The sequence below is a fragment of the Phyllobates terribilis genome, unplaced genomic scaffold (assembly GCF_046119375.1).
Source record: "Phyllobates terribilis strain yellow unplaced genomic scaffold, ASM4611937v1 Scaffold_6850__1_contigs__length_41537, whole genome shotgun sequence".
NCBI classification, from domain to species: Eukaryota; Metazoa; Chordata; class Amphibia; order Anura; family Dendrobatidae; genus Phyllobates; species Phyllobates terribilis.
In genome coordinates this window covers 9,962-15,353 of record NW_027369592.1, presented here as the reverse complement: position 1 = coordinate 15,353, position 5,392 = coordinate 9,962, and the positions used below count along the sequence as shown (strand labels likewise).

The window sequence follows — 5,392 nt, the reverse complement described above, 5'->3', positions numbered from 1 at the left end:
CTGCATAATCATACACTTTAGCATATTGCATTGGGGCATACCCTTGAGTCTCCAGAATAGCCCTAACTCTAGCCCTCCATGCCTTGTGGTAGGAAATATGCACATTGTAATCTCTTCTAACTGCTGCAATGAAGCTCTTAATCCTCCATTGTGGATCATCTCTATAGTGTTCTAAGTATTTCTCAGCTAACCACACTGATGTAACCTTTGTATTATTGTGCTGCCACCCACAATCATGCTTTGGCACAAATTATTTCATCTGAAAAGATCCATCCTTAGCCATCTTCCTACCCGTTGCCTTAAATCCACACAAGTTATCTTTGCACTCTGGCTTGCACCTTTTCCTCCCTTTCTTCATAGGACATCCACACTTCTTTGAACAATAAACTAACACTCTTGTAGCATCATTGTGCAGGAAATAAAAATCACCTCCATTTTCTATAGCAAACTGTCTTATTGCCTTTCTAAAGATGATGTTTGAGCCAAATTTCATGCCAGAACATAATTTAACTTTTCCCTTGAAATCAACCAATGGATTAAACTGAGGATACCTTGGTTTGTCAGTCCTTTCATCACCTGTGATTTGGCTTCCATAATCATCATCTTCAACCCTTATGTTGAAAGTATCCTCCTCCAAATCAGCCCTGCTACCATCCTCTTTTAGTGCATCATCCTAAGCTTTGTCTGTCTCCACATTCACTCTCTCAGCTTTGCTACCATCTACCTCTGGAGCATCATCATCTGAACACTCAACAAATGGATCTGGCAACTTTTCTTCACCTAGATATGAAGAATCAGATCCACCAACTTCTTCACCGGACTCAGTAGACTCATCAATCTCGACAGCTCGAAGCAGCTCCAACAATGGTGACTGCGCGAACCTCCTCGCTGACAATGGCGACTGCGCGAAACTCCTCAGCACTTACTTCCTCACTGCGCGAATTTGGGGTTTAGATTGGGGGAAATTGACAACCAGTGAACAATTAGGGCTAGATGTTTACCAATTTCGGTGAATGATTTAGCTCGATCGCAAATTCCCCCAAATGATTATGCCCTAGAAATGATTCTACAAAAAGATTACTGCGCCAAATGATTTTGCAAGCAACGTCTATTATTTTAACCGGCTAATACCGGCTATCAGGTCAACTTTCAATTTTAACAGAAATACTAACAGAAATATGGAAGGGGTGGGACTTTGCTAACGGACTTCAAATAAGGGGTGGGACAAAATAAAGTTTGATATAAGGGGTGTTATATGTCAAAGTGGACCATATAAGGGGTGTTTTCCCGCAAATTTCTCTAGATTAAAAAACATTAACGTTGAAGTATTTAAAAATATTACTATAATAACTAAAGAATAAAACAAATATAAACCACAATTAAAGAATACAAAAAATCATTCTACTAAAATAAATTAAAAAATATTAACGTTCTACTACAATAAATTAATAAAGAATTAAAAAAGCGTTACTATAGTAAACTCAAGAAGAGAACAAATAAAAAACAGAATTAAAGAATACAAAAAACGCTCTACTACAATAAATTAAAAGACATTAATATAATAATAATAACTCCAAGAATAAAATAAATAAAAACCATAATTAAAGAATACTAATAAATATTCTACTACAATAAATTAAAAGATGTTACTATAATAATAATAATAACTCATAGAATAAAAAAATAAGAACCATAATTAATAAATCCCAAAAAACTTTATACTATTGTAAATAAATGGAGAGTTAAAACGTTTCTATAATTATAAAATTTTCCTGTTTAGTGCATATTTGTAATAAAAAACTATCGTTCATTTGATCAATGAGAGGTGCAAACTGGATCTTATGGCTTGGTATCTGGATGATGACACTCTTATTGGTGATTCAGGTGTGGTTTCTGAAGCACTTCGGCTGATTATCGGGGAGGGGCCTTCTTTAGGGTTGCATCTCAATGTCGTCAAAACCGAGCTTTTCTGGCCCAACCCTGATCCGAGGTGTCTCGATCCTGCCCTTTTTCCTCTTGACTTAGCTCGTCCGGTGGATGGGGTCAAGCTTCTTGGGGGGGCCTGTTAGTCTGGATGTCGGCTTTTGTAGTCGCTTGATTGAGGATAGGGTCTCCAAAGCAGTAAGGTTGATTGAAGCTGTGTCTAAGCTTGATGACCCACAATCGAGCCTCCTTCTTCTCCGTAGTTGTTTCGAGGTTGGAAGGTTGTATTTCTCCCTCCGGACATGTCCTCCTTGTTTGCTTGGCTCTGCTCATCGTACCTTTGATCTTGGTTTGAGGAAGGCGCTTCAGGATATCATTGTAGCAGGTGTCGGAGGTTTTGCTGATTGGCAATGGAGATGTGCTACTTTGCCCTTTAGATTGGGTGGGTTTGGGGTCTATACTGCTCATGATTCGTCCCATTATGCTTTTGTCGCCTCACGTCTTCAGTCTCTTGACCTCCAGAACCGCTTGCTTCGCACCAGTGGTGTTAGTGCTCCTGGGCCAGCGTATGAGCTTGCCTTGAGCAGCTTTAGGGATGTGTGTGATTTTGACCCTCTTGTTCTTTGCCGTGATGTAGCAGCCCCCCCTCTTATGAAACAGTTGGCTACAGCATACTTCGATATGGTAGAGAAGAAGTTGGTGTCTTGCTTCAACCCTAATGCACGTGAGAAAGTCGTCCTCATCAGCAACCGGTCAGCCCATTTCTTGGACTTTCTACACACTATTCCCATCTCCGGTCTTTGGACTTACGATGCACCCAAGACAATTCAGGTGTGTTCTTCAGTATCGCCTTGCGATCCCTATTTTCCCGGATGGTTTTATATGTCCTAGCTGCTCCTCTTGTGTCTTGGATCGGTTTGGTGACCATGCGGTACACTATGGCAATGATGTTGGGCTCAAGTTTCGGCACAACTTGGTCCGAGATGTTTTGGGAGATATTTGTTCTCAGGCTGGTGACTTCGTGCAGAAGGAAGTGCCTATGGGGTTCTTATCGGAGGAGGGAAGGGATCTTCGTCCTGCTGATTTACTGGTCCATTGTTGGGACAATGGGAAAGACGTCTGTTTGGATGTTACTGGCGCTTCCCCCTTCACGGGTGTGTGGGTTCCCGCTTTTGTACCTGGGGCTGCTATCACTTCAGCTGTCGTTAGGAAAAAGAAGAAGTATGAGGTTAAGTGCGTGGAGAATGGTTATCGGTTCATTGCCTTTGCCTTTTCTACTTTTAGTGAATTAGGAAGCGATGCTATTAATTTTCTCACTAGGGTTACTCGTGTTGCTCAAAGCAACACACTTAGTTTCAATGTGCGTTCTTTTATTTTCCATAAATTTGAAAGGGTGTAGGGGCGTAGTTGGTTACTCTCAACAAATTGACACACTACATTATCTCTAAATCTTGTATATTATTATAATAATTGCAAAAAAAAACACCACAGTTACAGAATACTAAAAAATAAAGGATGCATTCTACTATAATAAATTAAAAAATATTAACGAAGAATTTAAAAACATTTCCTACTTGAGATCAACTGCCACATCTTTCCCAAAACCTATGATAGAGAGAATCAAACTAGCATGATACCCAAATTTTTCAAATTGAAATTGCCTCTCATAACACTAAATTAAGAAAAGTTGGGCAGAGATTTATTGGGCCTGGGCCTAGATAAAAAATTAGACTATAAATTGTAAGGGGCCGCGCGAACGCAGGCCCCCACTACCACAAATTATAACGTACACTCTTCCACTTGGGAAGATGTTAAGCTGGAGCTCCCACCGAGTGCAATGTGGGCCCCCAGCCTAGGCCACGGTCCTTCTTGATCGACCGGAGACCCCGTTCAGGTAAGTACTTTCCTCGCTGCTACCCTCTCCCATTTTATACCTCCCACCCTCCTCCTCTCACTCTCTCGGCATCGATGTGGGAATAATAACATCAAACTTCCACGGAAGGTCGTTTCCCTTTGTTCTCTTCAGTGCGTCCTTCTCCGCCTTCAACTCCGGTAACACTCCAAATCGCTAGCTGTAAGTCTCTACAGTTTAACGGATTCTTAATCTTTGTATTTTGATTCAGTTTTCGCCTGCAATTAGGCTATTCTCCTTTGCTTTAGAAAATTGAGAATCCAATTCTAGGTTATTCCAGCGGCTGATCTCCCAACGCCGAATTCAGTTTGTTACTCGGAACCGATTGTATGAATCGGTGAAAATAACCCTAATGGTATTGATTATTGAATATGGTATTGATTATTGAATATGTAAAATTTAGGGTTGATTAGTTTTTGTTTTTAAGAATATGAGTGACTCTCTGACTCTTCATCACCTAAGCACAAGCCTCTCTATAGCATCAGTATTCCATATCTTTCTCCCATGGTTGAGTTTCATATACTGTATGAATGGATTTCAGTCTGGATTAGTGCAGGCAATCTCTCTGAGTTCTAGTATGGACAGCAAGCGGCAATTACCGCCATGGATGCTTCGAGCAGAAGCTACTGAAACGTGCCATCCAAATTCTACCCTGGAGGTTGAAGAAGTAACAACTGGTCAAAGTAAAGTGACAACAAAAACGGATTCGAGCTTGGTTGTTAAGAAATCTAAAACAACCAGAAGCAGAACAAAGCAGGCCAAGCAAGCTGATGATGATAATGGTGACATTAGTAATGAGCATTTAGAGAAGGAAAGTTATGCTCCTCCAAGGAGGAAATGCAAAGCTAAAGTACTGAATCCCGTTGAAGAACCTAATCTGAGTGAAGACGAGCTTAGTGTGGATGATTTAATCAGTATAGCCAAGGAGGTACTCACCTAACTGTTTCAAATTTAATCCTGAGCTCGTCTTTTCACCATTTTCTGCTTGTAGTCTGACTCTAATGTGAGATGCAGTAAGTCAATGCTGAGAAGAAAAAGGAAGGTCAGAGATCAGAATTTGCAGAGTGCGAATCATTGAAGAACGAAACAACTCATAAGGATGATACAACATCAGGGGACAGTAGGTCGAATGTCAATACTCTATTGGAAGCTTCATCGTCAGACTTGGTGGAATGCCAGCCAAGTGAAAAAGATTTCATGAGCTCTTTAACCACCAGTGTTCTTACACAAGACATACTTGAATTATTCTTAGGCCCGTTTGTCAAGAAATGCAGCAAAGTGAAACCGAATCCTGAACCGGTGACTAGTAGCAGTACAGAATCAGACTATCCATCAAGCAAGCAGACACAGGATGGATTGGAAGGAGACGCGATTCCACCGGTTAAGAAGAAAGGGAGTCTTAAAGACAGGGTAGCATTGATGTAAAGATATATTATATGCTCATTTTGGTAGTTGAAATTGTTTGATTGAAGAACAGTAGAGCCTAATTCTATGTAAATGGAATCAAATCTGTACTTGGTTTACTTGTTAATCTCTATACTAGCTAATTAATCAGAG

General features: G+C 40.4%; 1 non-coding gene across 1 annotated transcript; it reads right to left on the bottom strand.

Moving 5' to 3' along the window:
• Positions 1-3,664: 3,664 nt before the first annotated feature.
• LOC141251300 (U1 spliceosomal RNA) lies at positions 3,665-3,825 on the bottom strand. The gene has a single exon (XR_012313075.1). It is a non-coding gene; the product is annotated as a U1 spliceosomal RNA (small nuclear RNA).
• Positions 3,826-5,392: the final 1,567 nt, after the last annotated feature.